This window comes from Siphateles boraxobius, unplaced genomic scaffold, assembly GCF_051911475.1.
Source record: "Siphateles boraxobius isolate OS27281-9 unplaced genomic scaffold, OSU_SipBor_1 72, whole genome shotgun sequence".
NCBI classification, from domain to species: Eukaryota; Metazoa; Chordata; class Actinopteri; order Cypriniformes; family Leuciscidae; genus Siphateles; species Siphateles boraxobius.
In genome coordinates, this window is record NW_027509200.1 from 2,020,609 (window position 1) to 2,040,381 (window position 19,773).

General features: G+C 43.1%; 1 protein-coding gene across 5 annotated transcripts in view; it reads right to left on the minus strand.

The window, feature by feature from the left end:
• The window catches only part of LOC143724299 (NACHT, LRR and PYD domains-containing protein 12-like), a 575,203-nt gene that overhangs the window by 427,538 nt on the left and 127,892 nt on the right, over nt 1-19,773 (minus strand). The gene's annotated exons all lie outside the window — the stretch shown is intronic.

Consider the following 19,773-nt stretch of genomic DNA (forward strand, 5'->3'; position numbering starts at 1 on the left):
ATAAGGAAAATGAAATCCTCCACCTGTCCCCTGAACCCTCTACAAACATCCCTGGTAAAAACCCATATCAACTATAAATAATTCCCTCCAAACTGGTCACGTTGCCCCTGTCTTAAAAAATGTCATTATCACACCATTGCTCAAAAAACCCACTCTTGATCCGGAAGTCCTATCCAACTATAGGCCCATCTCCAATCTCCCCTTCATATCAAATGTACTTGAGAAAGCAGTTGCCACCCACTTTCAGGACCACCTCAAACATAATAACCTCTTTGAAAAATTCCAGTCAGGTTTCCGCTCTGCCCACAGCACAGAGACTGCCCTAGTCAGAGTCACAAATGACCTCCTCATATCATCCAATGCTGGCTCTCCCTCCCTCCTCATCCTCCTGGACCTTTCTGCTGCATTTGATACCGTCAACCATGGCATTCTTCTAAACCGGCTCCACCTCACTACTGGACTAAATGACACTGCCCTCAGTTGGTTCAGATCATACCTCACAAACCAGATAGAATACATCTCCCTGGGCCACTCCAAATCAAATCCACACACAGTTACTTGTGGTGTCTCCCAGGGGTCAGTCCTTGGCCCCATCCTCTTCATCCTCTACCTCACCCCCCTTGGCCAAATCATCAGCCGTCACAAAATTTCATTCCACTGCTATGCTGATGACACACAGCTCTATGTAAATGCCACAGCTGAAACCCCACCCTCACAGTCATCCCCATCAAAACTCACCACCTGTCTATTGGAGCACAACTCCCTTCAACTCAATAGCTCCAAAACCGAAGCCATCCTGGTTGGCACTCCTCAACAGACCAAATCATTATCCATAACCAGCATCACCTTTTCTGGCACCAACATCCCCCTCTCATCAACAGTCACTAATCTTGGTGTAAAAATGGACTCCCAACTCACTTTTGAAGCCCATATAAATAACCTATGCAAGACCTCTTTCTACCACCTGTGTAACATCTCCAAACTCTGCCCCATTCACTCCCTCCCAGATGGCGAAAGTTGGTTCATGCCTTTGTCTCCTCCAGACTGGATTACTGCAATGCACTTCTCTTTGGGATTCCTAGAAAGAGTCTACAGAGGCTTCAGTACATCCAAAACTCTCCAGCTGGGATCCTGATGAGAGTGCGGAAACATGAGCACATTACCCCCACTCTCCACTCACTCCACTGGCTTCCCATCTCCACCAGGATTGAGTACAAGGTTTCCCTCCTCACACATCAATGCATCCATGGACATGCCCCCCCACAACTCAAAGAACTTATCAACCCACAAAACACAACCCGTTCCCTCCGCTCCATTCACTCAAACCTCCTCCACATACCCAGAACCAGACTCAGGACAATGGGAGATAGGGCCTTTTGTGCTGCTGCCCTACATCTGTGGAATGCCCTCCCTGACACCTTGAGGGCACCTCAATCCACTGACTGTTTTAAAAAAGGCCTTAAGACATTTCTTTTTTAGCAAAGCTTTTGCTCCCCTTTAGATGTTTTTTTTCTAAAAAACTGCTTATTTATTTATTTATTTATTTTTCCTGTAGGACTTTGAGATCTTTTGATGAAAATTGTGTTATAAATAAAATGTATTACTATTATTATTAATTAACTGTATCTGTATGCCTCACTGTGGGGAAGAGACTGTGATTATTCTTTTGTTAAAGGGATCAAGCTTGACTTAAACATTATTTTCCTTACTTTGTAAAACAATATACAGACAAAATATATACTATATAATTAAAAATCATTTCTGTTAAAATTTTAAGCGCAACTTTTTAATGAAGCAGCAGCATAAACTGCCATTGCACAAAAGTATTGTAATATCAAAGGCTCCAATTCAGAGCGGCACAAAACACTTATGTGCATCTCGTGCGAAGAATGATGTGTTTGAAGCAACATGGAGTCACGGCGCGCAGCACTTCCCATTGAAAAGTTCCAAGCACAAAGGGAAGATATACATATATTTATTATTTATTCATTAGTTTGAACCTTCTAACAGTTTTAAATTTCAGTTAATGTGTGTGTGAAGAACAATTATATCGCTCTCTACTCAGTAGAGAGCGATATAATTGTGATCAGTGGTGTGATCAGTTGTGTTGTGATCTAACAGACACTGTAGAAGATTTTATTATTTAGAAAATAAGTTATTTTCTAGAGATAGATTGGGGGAAAATTACTCCAAAAGTCCAGAATTAAGGAATCACAAATGCTGTCAAAACTGGGATAATGAGATAGAAATGTTGTTGGCCATGGATCCAAGATTATGTAGTAGAGATCTCCAATTTTCTTCTTAAGCAGCTCATTAGCAAAAACACAAGAATGTATGCTGGCCAGTGAGAGTGACTGAGTATGAATGGAGTGAGAGATGATGTTTGAAGAGGGCAAATCAATTATTTTGCCAATACAGCTGTATCTAAAATTTAATATGTTGGCCCACATGGCAAATTCTGCCCAATAAAATAATGATAGGAATGAATGAAAGAATGAAAAAAAAAAAGTAGAAAAACTAGTGGCACATTTGCACAGCGCATAACACGTCTGACTTTCTTTTCAGCATATCATGATGGAGCTGATTCTTTGTCAAAAGTATGAAACGTTGTCTTATAACTTTTGTCTTGTAGCAAAGTGGGTTGAGTGTTGTCTAAGATGCCTTATAAATAGTGTGCTGATAAGTGGAACTCAAAACAATGAGATAACTGAGTTGAACTGACTAATTGTGAAAAAGTACATTTGAAATTTATTGTGAGAAAAATTTACAGAAGTTGCAAATATAATGATAATTAAAGCTGCAAGCAGCATTTAGTGGGGTTCAATCATTTAAGGCCTTTAAGCACATAAGCATTAAAGACATTAAGTTTTATTTAGCAAGCATTTAATCACTGACATAATAGATGGAAAAGACCATTTACAGCCAATACAGGCAATTTACCATAGGAAATACATGGTCTTCAAAGATGTTTAACAGTTATAGCGCCATCTATTGTCTGATCTCTATAAAAGTTGGCATGCTTGTTTACTATGTTATGTCACATATGCCCACCAATATTTTTAAAGTTTTGAGTTTTCTTTTAGGATTTATAGGCTTTCGACTGCATTTTGCCACGGCCATTTTCCTAAATCACCCATTTATAAGAGAATTGTCCTAGACTGGTTTGGTTTCCAATCGGGCGAAAAACCTAGGACTAGTTCGCAAAAGTAGGTTTTTAACATATTCGTGAATATTTAATGAACGATTTGATTGACACAAGTGGTTTTAGAGGCAAAGTTGTTCAGTATGAGGAGATCTATCATATGATATGCATATTGTGTGGATGTGGTCAACACCACGTGATTACAGAGCCATAGAACTCGTTAGCTCCAACTAGTGGCCGATTTCTTTCAAAATTCTTACAGACCTCTAGGGCCATGAGTGGAACATGCCCATCGAGTTTCGTTCCGATTGGCCTTCGTTAACCTTGTCTAATATGTGCTCAAACTTCATTGGCCGATGGCGGCCATGTCTTTTGAGATACACCAATGTTCTCATACACATACATGGCACATAAACACACCAAGACACTGCATACCAATTTTCAAGTAAATCGGACTAACGGTCAGGTGGTTATGGCCCTTTTTATGTTTTTTTTTATGTAATAGCGCCACCAAGTGGCCAATGACTTCAAATTGAGCTCTTACATGTGTACCGAGTTTGGTGAAAATATCTCACGATTTACCATAGTTTACCATGATTTACCATGTTCTAGCAGGATTCACCATGATTTACCATGTTCTAGCAGGATTCACCATGATTTACCATGTTCTAGTATGATTTATCATGATTTACCATGTTCCAATATGATTTACCATGTTCAGCATGATAAACCACATTCTAGTATTATTTACTATGATTTACCATGTTTCTAGAGTGATTTCCCATGATTTACCACATTGCTAGCATTGATGTGAAGTGTCAGTACAAATGAAGTGATAAACTCAAAATAGCCTTATAATAGTAATTGTTATATAAGTGATTTTATAGAGTCTAAATATGAACGAATGTCTAAATATGAATGCGTGGCTCCCGAGCCCCGCGATGATAGATTTCGATCAAGAGCCTGGAGAGGACCTTACCATCCAAATTTGAGCGCGCAGCGACTTTCCGTTTTCGAGTTATGAGTGAATTTGTACTAGGGGGGCGTGGCCTAAATGGCGGAAACCCTTTTTTTTTCCACTTTCAGAATTCCCATTTCTCAATGGGTCACAATTGTCAATAGTAATACTCCAATAGATGAATTTTGACTACATGTGATTGTAAATGTTAAAATAGTGATTTTATAGTCTAAATATGAATTATAGAACAATATTAGTGAGCAGTATGACAAAATGAATATTTTAAACAGAAGGGGGCAGTAAAAGACCACTTATTGGCTTAATATGCCATTATATTCATATTTACATTTACATTTATTCATTTAGCAGACGCTTTTATCCAAAGCGACTTACAAATGAGAACAGTAGAAGCAGTGAAACTTACAGTAGGACAACAATACGCAAGTGCTATAACCCCTCTCAGTTTAATTTTAGTGCATTTTTTTTTTTTTTTTTATAAATAGAATACAAGAGAAAGTGTTAGTATTACTGAATCAAGTGCTGCCGAAAAAGATACGTCTTCAGCAATTTCTTGAAAGTAGCTACTGACTCAGAAGCTCTGGTTGAGTTAGGCAGATCATTCCACCAGCAGGGAACAGTCATGGTAAAGGTCTGAGAAAGAGATTTTGTGTTTCTTTGAGATGGTACCACAAGACGACATTCGCTAGCAGAGCGCAAGTTTCTGGATGGCACGTAAGTCTGAAGTAATGAGTTTAGGTAATGGGGAGCAGTGCCAGTGGTTGTTCTGTAGGCAAACGTCAGTGCCTTGAATTTAATGCGAGCAGCAACTGGCAACCAGTGCATATGAACATTGTAATTTTCACCTTTTTAACTGTTATAGAGGCACATTTTGTCCGATCTGTCTGCAATTTTTCATGCTTGTTTAGAGTCATATTTTTAGAGTCTTGTTTTTACAAAGATCTGAGCATTCATTGAAGAGATATAGGCTTTCAGGGACACTTGGTCAAGGCCACATTTGGAAGTGACCCTATTATAGCCATCTAAATGCAGAAGTTCAACTTTTTCTGATAGTTATTGATCTAGAGAGTCCAGAGAATTGTACTTCATTGGTTATATTCAGATTGGGCAAAAAACCTCGGACTACTTTGCCAAATAAGTTTTTTTTACGTAATTGTGAATATTTAATGAACAATTTCACTGACAGCAGTGGTTATTGAGGCAAAGTTGTACAGTATGAGGAGATCTATCAAAAGTTCATATTGTGTGGATGTGTGAAACACCATGTGATTACAGAGATGGAAAAGACCATTTACAGCCAATACAGGCAATTTTGTTCTACAGGAGTCCAGCTTTCCAGTGATATAATACACTTGAGTCTATGCCTTACGGTCTAGGAGTTATGAGCAGTTTCGCACTTTTGGTTGCTATAGCACCACCTATTGGCCAATCTGGGTCATAGTCTCTGAACCTCTCCTCGATTTTAGGACTATCATCTGGCAAAGTTTCAAGTCTCCAGCACTTACGGTTTGGTCTGCACGATGCATTTTAGGGGAGAATAATAACAATAATAAAAATTAAGACAATTACGATAGGTTTTCAGCACTTCGTGCTTGAACCCCTGAAAATCAGTACAATTACAATAGGGTTTCAGCACTTCGAGCTTGAACCCCTAATAAAAACCCTTACAATTACAATAGGGTTTCAGCACTAACGTGCTTGAACCTCCAATAAGGAGGAGACCTTTTTGACAGTTATAGCGCCACCTATGGTCCGATCTCTGGAGATATATATTTTGTCCGTCTTGGCAAGGGTCACAATGGTGTAAAATGCTTGAGTCGGAGTCAAACGGTCTAAGAGTTATGAGCGATTTAGTACTTTTGATTGCTGTAGCGCCACCTATGAGCCAATCTGGGTCATACTCTGATAGGTTCTCCCCAAATTGAGGCCTAACATCTGGCCAGGTTTAAAGTCTCTAGCACTTACGGTTTGGTCTGCACGATGCGTTTTACAAATCCTTACAATTACAATAGGGTTTCAGCACTTTTTGCTTGAACCCCTAATAATAAAAATCCTAACAATTACAATAGGGTTTCAGCACTTCGTGCTTGAACCCCTAATAAAAATCCTAACAATTACAGTAGGGTTTTTCAGCACTTCGAGCTTGAACCTCTAATAAAAATCCTAACAATTACAATAGGGTTTCAGCACTTCGTGCTTGAACCCCTAATAAAAACCCTTACAATTACAATAGGGTTTCTGTACTTTGTGCTTGAACCCCTAATAAGAATGAGACCTTTTTGACAGTTATAGCGCCACCTATGATCCAATCTCCATGAAACTGTGCATTCTTCTTCACCATGTTGACACATATGCTCATCAGCTCATCAGAGTTTTCCTTTAGGATTTATAGGCTTTTGAGTGTATTTTGTAACGCCCCCTTTTCTAAATGACCCTGTTACAGCCACCCAAATGCAAAAGTTTAACTTCTTTTTGATAATTATTGATCTAGAGAGTCCAGAGAATTGCCCAAGACTGGTTTGGTTCCGATCGGGCAAAAAAACAGGGACTAGTTCGAAAAGTAGGTTTTGGACATAATTCGACAAAGCAGAAAAAAACGGAGATATACATTTTGTCCGTCTTGAGCCAAGGATCTGAGTCAAACGGTCTAAGAGTTATGAGCGATTTAGTACTTTTGGTTGCTATAGCGCCACCTATGGGCCAATCGGGGTCATACTCTGGCCAGGTTTCAAGTCTCTAGCAATTACGGTTTGGTCTGCACGATGCGTTTTACAAATCCTTACAATTACAATGGGGTTTCAGCACTAACGTGCTTGAACCCCTAACAAGTCAAATTTATGAAAAACGAATGGAAATATATAGATTAAAGCCAAAATTATAGCAGAAAGCCCCGAAGGGGCCAGGACACCACTCAGCCCACATGACCATTCTACAGGGAACACCAAGAAGGACAGTGGGCCAGATGAGCAGATGACTGAAATTGCATGTTGTTGTCACTAACAAAAATAATTAAGCTTTAATTTACAGATGACAGCTCAATTCCAGATAGGTAACAAAAATAACCAGTGACTGTGCTTCGTAATCTCAGAAGAGCAGGGATTAAAGTTCTCCGTCGCTACGACGGATTTCCGTTAATTGCAGCGAGTCTATGATGGATTTCCGTCAATTGCAGGGTTCCCGTCTGTCCTTAATGTCTTAAATTCACTTTTCATAATTTTAAGGCCGTAAATAGGCTTTCATTTCTCAAATAGTGTGATAAATGTCTTAATTTTAGTTTGAATAGGTCTTAAATTAAGGAAAGACGAGGTGTATTCACCCTGCTGAGGGGGATGTGATAAAGCCTGGATTGGAGCGAAAGCACGTTCCTCTCTCCACTCTAAGCATTCTGTAATCACTTCGCTTATGGTCCAGTCCGGGTTTTCAATTCCCACTCACGGAAGAACTGGCAGGTGTTCACTCAATTAATCTTATGGCGCTTTTCCACTGCATGGTACGGCTCGGCTCGGCGCAGCACAGTTCGGCTCCCTTCCCTTTTCCACTGCGTGGTACGACTCGGCTCGGCGCTGCACGGCTCGGTTCGCTTTAGCTCGGTTGCTTTTCCACTGCAGTTAATGCCGCTTCAAAGTGGGTGGGATTATGACTGATCGTTATAGTTTATCCGCTCCTCGGCAACCAACAAGAGTAACGTCTGCACTTCTCGTCCACTGACCACGATTCAGCCATTTAATTTTTGGAATTTTTTCTTCTTCAAGCAAGCTACGCAAGTAGTTTTAAAACAGGTGCTACAGCGGTGGCTGTTACTGGCTATTTAAATCCAGCGGGTTTGATGTCTCGCAAATACAATGACGCTGTAGTGACGATTCTGTCTGTCTGACCAATCAGTGATCTGCAGTGTTTTCACGTCACATTTTAGTATCGGTACGGTACGCTTGGAACCTCAACAGAGGTGGTACAATTTAAAACGAGCCGAAGCGAGCCGTACCGTACCGTACCATGCAGTGGAAAAGCGCCACAAGTGAGCCGTGCCGAGCCGAGCCGTACCGTACCATGCAGTGGAAAAGCGCCATTAGTTTTGGAGAAGTGCATGTGTCAGGCTACAGCTGGTTCACTGCGGTCCGAATCCGAGCGCGTTTGTTCCTGGCGCCCCCCGCAGCGTTGGTCTGGTTTCACACTCAACTTGATTCTATCGAACCCTGGTGCGTTTGCGTGCATATTATGTCATCGCAAACGTGCACGGCGCATGATAGAAAACAGAACGCGGGTCAATATTGGCCGTTCCCTTTCAGTCGAGAACGTCAGACGTAGTCGACGGTCGACTGAATTGGGAGATCGCTAGAGAGCCTGTCTTCTTCGAGTACTATTCAACGAGCCAATGTAATTGGCGTGCGTGATTCGCATCACACACTCCGCCCCCGCGGCGCGGGTATAAATACGGAAGTGGATGCACGCACTAGTTGCCTTTCGCTTCGGAGCCGATCGTTTGATGTCTCTGAGAGTGCTGTTGTCTACAACGAGCGAGTGTGTCGGTGTTCTTCAGGAAGACTCTCCCAGTGCTGGTGTTCTACAGCGCGAGTGCAGCGGTGATCGCGAGCTTTGAGCTCTCAACTGCTGTTTTAACAGCAACAAATTTCTAAATGTTTGTGTGTGGTGATGGCTGGTTAGAGGGCGGAAAAGTGAGTGCTTCACTGTTTCAGTTCTCTGTTCAGTGTTGCCGCGGTCATTCCCCTGTGTGCTCCGGCACTGGTGACGGTCCTATTTTCTGAAAGAGCAACACGGGTGCGTTTGCGTCTTTTTCAAGATGTCATTCCGCCCGTGCGTTTCTGGGTGCGGTCGTTCCCTGTCTCTCTCTGATGGTCACAACTGTAGTGTCACGTGTTTGGCTTACAGCACGCTGAGACAGCTTTTGTGGACAGCTCATGTTTTCACTGTGGGAACATGACTGTCGCAGTGTTGAGGGCGAGACTCGCCTTCGTTCGCGGAGAGCGAGTCCCCATTACCATGCCCCACCCTCGGGTGCTGTGTGGGATGGGTGACCGGAGGATAGTGTTGGATGTCCCGCCCGGTAACCATTCCCTGTGGGCTCCTCACTCCTCCCTTCCACTGCAACCACTGGAGCCTCCTGTGTTGTCTGCTGGTCCATCTGTAATGGGTGGGCCAGCGGTTTCACTCGGGGCTCCCCTGGAGGACAGGACGCCGATTGCAGCATCGGAGGGTGAGCTGACTTCTAGAGATGATGACTCGGCTGCATTGTCTCCCTCCGGGAGTTCAATGTTGCCCGAGCCGGATCCAGAATTATCAGCTATGCTGAAACGGGCCGCCGAGGCTGCCGGGCTCGAGTGTAACCTCCACCGTGTCCCGTTCAGTCTCGGTTGGAATCTGGAGTTTGGTATCTTGGGGCGGGCCGCGCTGGTTCTCAGCTCGCCGCCCCAGTGCCTTTCTTTCCCGAAATGCATGGAGAGCTTATCAGGTGGTGAACAGCATCTTTCTCTGCCAGAAACTGCCTGAATAGCTTTTCCCCCTCATTACCCTTGATGGAGGAACGGTGAAGGGTTGCGAGGTGTCCCTCCATTGGAGCGGTCTGTCGACACAGGTGCTCCTGTGTCCGGCGGCCGCTGCCTTTTGGGGGGATCCTCGTCTCCCCCCTAAGGCCTGTGAGTTTCGTCTGCTCCGACGGGCAGAGCTTACAAAGCCTATGGGCAAGCCCCTTCCTCTTGCGTGCCATGGCGTTGCTGCAGGCTAGGGCACCCATGGCATGCACGAGGGTAATCCAGACCGTGCGCTCATAGGTGAGCACCGCACTGCATCCGACCTCACCCTCCGGGGTACGGGTGTCGTAGCGTGCGTGATCGGTCTGGCGATGTCCACCTTGGTGGTCCAGTAGCGCCTTCGTTGGCTCAGCCTGGTTGGTATGGCGGATGCGGACAAGGTTCGGTTCCTGGTCTCCCCAATTTCCCAGGTTGGGCTGGTCGGCGACGCGGTGGAGAACTGCATCAAACAGTTCTCTGCCGCTCAAGCGCAGACGGAGGTCATCCAGCCCTCAGCAGGGAGCCGGCCGCAGTAGAGACGCCCAGCCCGCTCCAGGCGCTGCCAAGCCAGGTGGCAAGCGACAGCGAAAGCATTCCGGAGCGGGCCGCCCAGGAATGGATGAGATGCTCTTGGAGTGGCACGATCACTCCCTCCCCCCGGGTGAGGGCCGGGTGGAGCCTTTGTTTGTGTGTGTGTCTGTTCCGCCGCTGGCTCCCTAAAAAAAAAAAAAAAAAAAAGCGGAGCAAGCGGTACCCACACTTCAAAGAGAGAGCAATTTCATCTGTTCCTGGGTCCCAAGAGGGCCAGTCTGGCGGGTGTGACCCTGTATAGCCTTACACCCCTCAGCTCCCCCTTGGTCGCCAGCAGGCAGCTTGGTGCGTTCGAGGACCCGGTCATCCGCCTTCTCACGCGCCCCCTGCCGCTTGTGGAGACAGGTAAGTGTTGCACAGCACACTAACACCACTCTCTCTACTTTGCTGCCCCACCTCAGGCTCGGCTACCCCGCTCAAGTCAGTGATAGTCATCACATTAGGTGTTGAGCAGACGTGCTCCTGAAAATTCAGTGATATTCATCACACCGAGTGTTGAGCAGTGCTCCTGACTTGTGCGTGCTTATCTTATCCTGCCGGCGAAGGATTTGATATAGCCGCTCCTCCAGCCGGTACGAAGGCCAGTTGTAAACTCGTTCTTCGTGCTACTAGGGGGTGGGTCGTGACCATCTTGGCCCAAGATTGGTCTGCAGCTTTGACCTGAAAGACAGGTGCTTCAGATCTCTACCTCCCGCACCGCAGGCCATCCTGTGTGTTGCGTCTAAGGGTGGAGTATCAGTACAGTGTCCTTCCCCTCGAGTGCTCCAGAGCCCGTTGGGTCTTCAGGTCAACTGGAAGAGAGTAATCTCGCCCACGGGCTGAGTATCTCTTTTCTAGTTTTGGAGAGGTACTCGGTCCAACATGTCTCTCCAATGAGAATGTGTTCAGCTGGTGTTGAAGTGAGAAAGGGTCCCACTGAAAGAGCTTTCAGAGGCTCCTGGGGTATATGGTAGTCGCAGCCTTTGGCTCCCTCCATATGTGACCGCTTCAGCGCTAGCTTCACGATCGAGTCCCGAGGTGACCGTGGCAGAGCAGCTCACTCTGTGTGACTATAGTTCATCCCGGTCTGCTGCCAAACCCTCTTCAACAGAGGGGCCATGTACAAAGGGCCTGTTTTAATGGGGGCCTGGGCGACCCCCGACTACACGGGCATTCGTGCCTCGAGTTGTTAGACATTGCGACCGTTGCGCAAGCTTCCCCTGCATGTCACAAACTCACCCGTCACCTCCTCCTTGGAGTCAGACGCTTCTGAGGGCGCCTTGTTCCACTACTCCCGCTTACTCAATCGTGCCGCCATCGAGCCTCACGACAGTTATAGCCAGGGCAAGTGGAGACTCCATCCCCTGGGTCCGGCTGGGTCATGACCATTCCGGGGCCGCTCAGTTGCCCCCCCGGTTTTATTTTTCCGCCAGTGTTTGGGTAAACCGAGCGGACTACCCTTGGACAAACACTGGGACTCAGCTGCCCCAGGGGCCCGCAGAAATGCGTTTAACCCCAGTGAGCCTTCTAAAAGTGACTGCGACTCATGGTCGCCTTGCGCCTGCAAGTCAGTGAAATCATCACTCTTCATGTTGAGCAGAATTGCTCCTGAAACTCAGTGAAGTTCATCGCACTCAGGTGTTGAGCAGCAATGCTCCTGTAGCTCAGTGAGTCCATCACAGGTAGCTCAGTGAATTCATCACACGCAGTGCTGAGCAGAAATGCTCCTGGTGCTCAGTGAAGTTCCTCGCACTCAAGTGTTGAGCAGAAATGCTCCTGAAGCTCAGTGAGTTTATCACACTCAGGTGTTGAGCAGTAATGCTCCTGAAGCTCAGTGAACTTGTCACACTCAAGTGCTGAGCAGAAATGCTCCTGTCGTTCAGTGAAATTCTTCGCACTCAAGTGTTGAGCAGAAATGCTCCTGAAACTCAGTGAGTTTATCACACTCAGGTGTTGAGCAGGAATGCTCCTGAAGTTCAGTGAACTTGTCACACTCAAGTGCTGAGCAGAAATGCTCCTGTCGCTCAGTGAGGTTCTTCGTACTCAAGTGTTGAGCAGAAATGCTCCTGAAGCTCGGTGAGTTTATCACACTCAGGTGTTGAGCAGGAATGCTCCTGAAGCTCAGTGAACTTGTCACACCCAAGTGCTGAGCAGAAAATGCTCCTGAAGCCCAGTGATCTTCACATGTTGTGTTGAGCAATGCTCCTGTCTTTTGCGCCCGTCGCTGGCACCTACGTGCCAAGTCAGGAGAGGAACAGGTCTTCATAGTTGCCCCTTATTGGCCCAACTAGACCTGGTTCCCTTCAACAGCCTTCCTGACTTCCCCTGGAAACTCTTTCGGGGACGGGGCACGATGGCACACGCGTTCTTCCCCCGGAGATTCCGGGCGGTCTTACATCTGAACGCGGAGGTTCAGGTGGCTATCACAAGAACATGTGATAGTTACCATCACTTCTGCGAGCACCCCCTAGAATTGGGTAGCGTGCTTACGCCTTTAGAAGTGGAACCTAGTCGTTGAGTGCGTCTTCTCTCCTGAGGAGATCCTGAAAGCTTTCGATCACTTCAGTGCTCTCTTTCCTGCAAAATGGGTTGCAGTAGGCTGTTTTCCTAAATCACCCTCAAAATGATGTTGCCTCGGTGTTTAAACGACGCTCATCGTGTTGCAGAAGTATGCAGAAGCACGTTCTGATCGTCAGGTTCCTGAGGAGCAAGGTCTTGTAAATCCTTGTGTCCCTCTTTATCCTCTTGGGCCTTGTCCCTGGTGCGACTGCACTGCAGAGACCGCCCCTGAGCCACTGCAGGTAGTGAGTTAAAAATTCTGTTATATCAGTTCTCCTGCTCGCGTGGTCTCTACTAGAGGGTAGGGACTTGCTCGCTTTCGGTCAACGTATTGTGCCTGGAGTCTGGGCCGGCTAACTCTCACAAGCTGAGACCCCGGCTCGGATTGTGCCCAAGGTTCCTACCTCTCCCGTAATAGGAGCAGGTGGTGAGCCTGCAAGCGCTGCCCTGGAGGAGGCAGATCCAGCCCTGGCTTCTCTGTCCGTTCGCTTGGATGTGTACAGAATGCAAGTCATAGACCTCAGACCAGCTCTTCAAGTATCTGTTGGAATTCAGCAGAGAGGGAAGGCTGTTTCCATGCGAAGTTGCACTTAGTGCTTGCCTTCATTTCGGCAAAGATCCGAGATGCAACATGTCCACTTAGGTGTTGAGCTCCTCTATGATGAGTGTAAAGTGCTCCGCCTGGGCGTTGACGATATACTTGCTAAACAGATTCTAGAGTTGGGGGCTGGACGACACCTAGTTGAACCGCTGCTTCCCGTGGGCTCCCTTCTCATGAAGCCAGTTTCACCGTGAGCCCGGTTCAAGTGTCGGCTTGCTGCGCCATTCCCCTCCTATGGACTGGATACGTGCGCCTTTCTACTCCAGTTGAGTTCTCTTAAAATTGAACCCTGTTGAGTTCCTCCACACCCCTCCGACGTTGGACGTGCGGAACGTCTGGTGTTAGGCCTACCACTCGTAAGCAGTGTGGAACCTGTGTTAGACTGGGTCCATATGTTGCGGTCCCTTCGGTGACCCCATATGTGTATTCTTCCACGATACGGCTCCCTGCGGTGAGCCCGTGTCTTCCCTCGGCAGAGTCTCTCTGCCGTCGCTGTCCGGTGTGTCTCCCCCCGTCTTAGGCTGGAGCCACCCCAGTGACATTCCATATGTTAGACTGCCCGGTTTCCGCCCAGTTCATATGTGTATTCTCCACATTACCTCCCTCTGGGTTGGATGTGGCTTCCGCAGCGTCCCTTCCTTCCAACGTACGGGGAACGCTTTCCCAGTGGTCCTGTAGGAACAGCAGTGACTTCCCTGGCCTAAGCCCTGTCCTTCCCCGCCTTAAGTTTGCGGGGGCATCAGGAGGCTTTGGTTTAGGCACTGGAAGGTGGCAGCGTTAGTGGCGTGTTCAATGGGTGATCCCAATTCAGTCGACCGTCGACTACGTCTGACGTTCTCGACTGAAAGGGAACGTCCTGGTTGCGTATGCAACCCACCGTTCCCTGAAGGAGGGAACGGAGGACGTAGTCCCCTTGCCACTTCCCCTGGACCACCGCTGACCCCGGGTTACTCTCGGCTCCTCAGCGAAAAGCAACTAGTGCGTGCATCCACTTCCGTATTTATACCCGCGCCGCGGGGGCGGAGTGTGTGATGCGAATCACGCACGCCAATTACATTGGCTCGTTCAATAGTACTCGAAGAAGACAGGCTCTCTAGCGATCTCCCAATTCAGTCGACCGTCGACTACGTCCTCCGTTCCCTCCTTCAGGGAACGGTGGGTTGCATACGCAACCAGGACGTTCCTCAATACCAAGTACGCAAACTTCGGACTTGCATCCTTGGTAGTTCGGACTTGCCAAGTTTGACTCAGGAGAACTGAACTCCCGAGGATGAGAGGACGCGAGTCCAGTTATTCTGCAAATGGAACAGCGCGTTCTTGATCGCGTCACTCAGCTCGCTCTGGCTACTCCGGTTATCTCTTTATGTATATTCTAAGGCAACAATAAAACGAAATATGGTATAAAATACAACTCTGCATCTTTTCATCAACAATAAAACGAAATATATATAAAACACCTCTTTTCATTTTTAAATGAACATATTATCATAAACATATTAATGGCCACACAAATGTGGTTCAGGCAACGCACATTGTTTATCTACACTGCATTATATTTATAACACAAAATATAAAACACAACCCTGCTTCTTTTTGTTTTCATTTAAAAAATATGAAACATTATTGATCATTAAAACTGACGTTTAACAAACAGAGACAGGGTTGTATTGTTTTATTTTATTATGCATGTACACATACAGTGAAGAGAATGCATAGTAAAATATATATAAAGAATATTTTATATAATTTAGAATATATAACATTACACAACCCTGTCTCTTTTTGTTAAATGTCAGTTTTAATTAGGGATGCACCGATACCGATACCAGTATCGGTATCGGGCCCGATACCAAGCTCATGTACTTGTACTCGTACTCGTAAAAATACCCCGATACCAAAGACCGATACCTCACGTATATCCTTAGCTTATATTTCTTAATTCTTATGAACACTCTTCCTGCAGTTATAGTGTTGCTAGATTTAATAGTACACTCTAATATTTCACTTTACACTTTCGGCTGTGATTACATTGTTACTCAGTATTATGTTAAACATTTGTTCTTTGATTTCTTTGGCACTTTATGACAAATTTGATTGTCTTGTTGTCTGTGATTTCTTTAGCACTTTGACAACTTTGTGACATGCAGGCAGGTAAAAATTACATTCATCCTTGGTTTTGCCCTTTGGAGGTTATTGGACACTGTGAAATTTGGGCTTTGAAAATTTGTGATAAGCACAATAAGAATGATTTATTTTTTTAAGTTTATTTAAGTTGTTGAAAATAAAGATGCTGATATGTTCATTAGTCTCATTGTGTTGTTCTTGGAAAATTGCCACATAAAACGAGAACCCCCCCAGTGCAACAGGCATCGGTATCGGCGAGTACCAGGAAAAAAATATCGGTACTCGTACTCGACCCTTAAAAAGTGGTATCGGTGCATCCCTAGTTTTAATGATCGATAATATCCAGTATAAAAGTATAAGTAGCCTAATAGGTAGGCTATAAGAAGCTATGCAATGAGAAATAAAGCAAACAATTCAGTCAAACATTCGTCAGCTCTCTAATAGGCTACAAAGTTAAAGTTAAATAGCCTAAATATATAAAGTTATGAAACTTCACTTTGCCCTCAGCCAAAACGATTTGCCATGGAACAAACTATATATTAATATAGTTTAGCATTGTTTGGTCTTATAAGATAAATAAAAACATGCACTGAAAAGTTATGTAGATGGTTTATTATTTGTCAAGCTAAGTATTTTTTTTCATAGATTAAAATAGCTTTTAAAATATGCAAACTGGCAATATTAAAGCGGTTTAAAACATCTCTCCTTAAAACGCTATTGGTCTCGACTATTTAAATAAAGTTAAATGAATATGAAAAATTTCAGTCAAAAGAATTTTCTTCACTTTAATCCCTGGAAGAGGCTTGTGCATTGATCAACAGTGACATTTGAGTCCATGCCTCTCAACTTAAAATACATCAACCAACTTCAGCAACCGTCCCCACAACAGGAAGTGAGGGATCAAGGACATGCTGACAATGAGAGGAAAAAGGCCATTGCTTATAGAAAGTTTATAGACTTACAGGAAGCTATTGAAATTCAAAAACAAACCGGCTCCTAATGAACAATCTAGATGGCACCAGAGGGGGAAAAAATAGATATTTGGCATTTACATGAAGGACAGATTGTTGAACCAACAATACTTTTGAATTTTCTCAATCCAGAGGCGCAATTGTATTAAACCAGTGCGCAAGGGGGGAGTATAAGGAAAAAAAAAAAAAAATTAAAATGAAAGGAAATTAATTAAAATTAAAGGCATTGAAATAAATTAAAAGACATTTTAAATTAAAAGGCATTTTTGCAAAGTTTTGTCTGTCCATATAGATGGGTAAAAGCAATTAAATCGACAGAGGAGGGGCAGGAGCAGAAATTAAATTTCTAACAGAGAAGTAATCCTTAGATTGGAAATCTATCAGAAATAAGGTCAGATAATGGGTCAACTAAACATAAATACTGAAGATTAAAAATAAATTGTATACAAGGAAGTTTTAATAATAAGTTATAATGCTAATGGTTTAAATTGTTGAAATTTTTAAAAACTTTTAGATTGTTAAATATACAGAAAAATAAATGTACATATAAGGAATATGTAAGATAGTGCAAAAAGTTATTTTCTAGAGTTATTTTGTAATTGTCTAATGAGTTTATTGAATGACTTTCATGAGGTAAATGTAACATTGCTCTCAAGCTTTCTTAGTTATGGCGCTTTTCCACTGCATGGTACGGTACGGTTCGGTACGGCTCACTTTGGTGCTTTTCCACCAGAGGTGGAAAGTAACGAATTACATTTACTTGCGTTACGTAATTGAGTCGTTTTTTGTGTACTTCTACTTTTTTAAGTAGTTTTTAAAATCTGTAATTTTACTTTTACTTAAGTACGTTTTGTTTGAAGTATTGTACCTCGCTACATTTGAAATCATATCCGTTACTGAGTAAAAAATAATAATACAAGGGAGAAAAAAAAAAATTCACACTCCGGAAACTACTGCATTGATTGAAGGGCGGGAGAACAAACACGCAAAAAAGGTGACGCAGACCCAGCTGAAGCTGAAAGCGGAGCGCCCTCAAATTTTTATGAAGCAAATTATGGCCAGTATGGAAATACTTTGGATGTAGAAAAAAGTGTGATGCAGAGGGAATCCCGGAATCCAGTCATGAAGATGGAATTTACATAACGCAGAAGATGTCACGTAAAACACGCAAAATGATGGATGGATGAATACATGGAAAGTAGAACTGTGCAATAAATCCAATCGCGACATGGTCTGTGAATATTTAAGCGCAAAAATACTGCTATGTAAATATATAACCTGCTTGTTCTGCGTTTCTGTGAATCGGTGTGAATGAGCTGCTCCGTTTTGTCTACTACATACTCAAGTACGCGTGGTGTTTTCAGCGTCTCACAAACAATTTGAGTACATGATGAATACATGAACATTTCCAGAGCTGCTCTGAGAGAACGCCTAATGAGAAAAACCATTGTCAAATAGGCTTATACTTTGAAACAGGTCTTCACTACAACCCGTCAAAATAAAAGTTTGGTTTAACTAGGAGAAATTATGACAGAAATATATTACTATTGTAGGCATACAAAATAATACTTCTCAAAATAATAATAATAACAACAACAATAATAATACAAGGTTACACTTTATTTTAAGGTGTCATTGTTACAGTGTAATTATATATTTAAGTACAGTGTAATATTAATTAACTACATGTACTTACTATAGGGTTAGGGTAGGATTAGGATTTGGTTGAGGGTTAATTGCATGTAATTATGCATCATTTACTGTTATTACTACGGTAATTACATGTAACATATGTAACAAGAACACTGTAAAATAAAGTGTTACCTAATACAATTTATTTAAACATTAATTAAGGCATATATTTTTTGTCCATGGTTTAATTTAGTAAATCTGTTTTTTGCAGCTCTTCCCCAAAAAATAAAAGGACACAAGTTTAAATTTTCATTTGATTGCCACCGTTTTTGATAATATATTTGGAGTAAATCATAAAAAGAAACATTCATTTTATGAATAAAATACATTTCATAGGACTATATTATTCTTACATTTTTTTTATAAATTATTAATGTTAAAAATGAGTTGTTAATCTAATTCATTATCAATTATTGAATTTAATTGATTAGACATGTTCTATTGAAATTTTAATAAACAAAACAAAAAAATAGAAAAGAACCACCGCTCATCCGTCAAAAATGTCTTGTAGAGAGGTGCTGCTACATTAAATCATCAGGAATTGTAAAAATACAGCAGCGCACACTCAAAACACTGTGCAAAAGCAATTTTAATAGCAAGCTTTCGGTCTTCCGACCTTCTTCAGGCATCAAATAAACAAAACAAACAAATGGTTTCAAGTTTGTTATAATAAAAGCATTTGTTCAACCCAAAAAAAACCTGTTTTTTTTTATTTAACTGTCATTTTAACTGATGATAATAATAATAACCATAATTTAATAATACCATTTATTTAATAATTGATTAATACTGTAAACCGTGATATTTTAATACTGTAAACCGTGATATTTTCTGAGACGTTATCATACTGTAAAAATCTCATACCATTACAACCCTACACAGTAGAGTCCCCCTAGAGACTGTTGGTTGCCGAGGAGCGGATAAACTATAACGATCAGTCATAATCCCACCCACTTTGAAGCTGTACTAACTGCAGTGGAAAAGCAACCGAGCCAAAGCGAACCGAGCCGTGCCGCGCCGAGTCGTACCACGCAGTGGAAAAGCGAAGCGAGCCGAACCGTACTGAGCCGTACCGAGCCGTACCATGCAGTGGAAAAGCGCCATTAGAGTGATTACATGAGACAATTGGTTTATTCATGATAGTTTATTTAGAAATTAGTAGAAAAGAAAAGGTATTCTTGAACTGAGGAGTTACAATGACAATGAGAAGCTACAATACGCAAGATTAAAAATATCAGAATGGTATTTATTGTTTAAATTTGGTAATAAAATTTTTTATTAATTTATTTATTAAATAGAAGGTTCACTACAATGTTCTGTTCGTTCATCAGCTAAAAATTACTGACTAAAAGATTGATTCTTCGAATTTAAGAATTAATATTCCTTTATAAAAAAAAGCGATTAAAAATAGGAAAAAGTTATTTTTACCCAGCCATATTTTGAATCAATATTCATATGGATCGTGCAATACAAAAATGCAGAATGAATCAATTATACTACCATAATAAGCAGAGTTCCCTTTCGTTGTCACTCCGAGTTACGTCGGATGACGACGAATGGGGTTTCGCTTAGAACACCTATCGACTTCGAGTATTACAAAACGAGCCAATGGC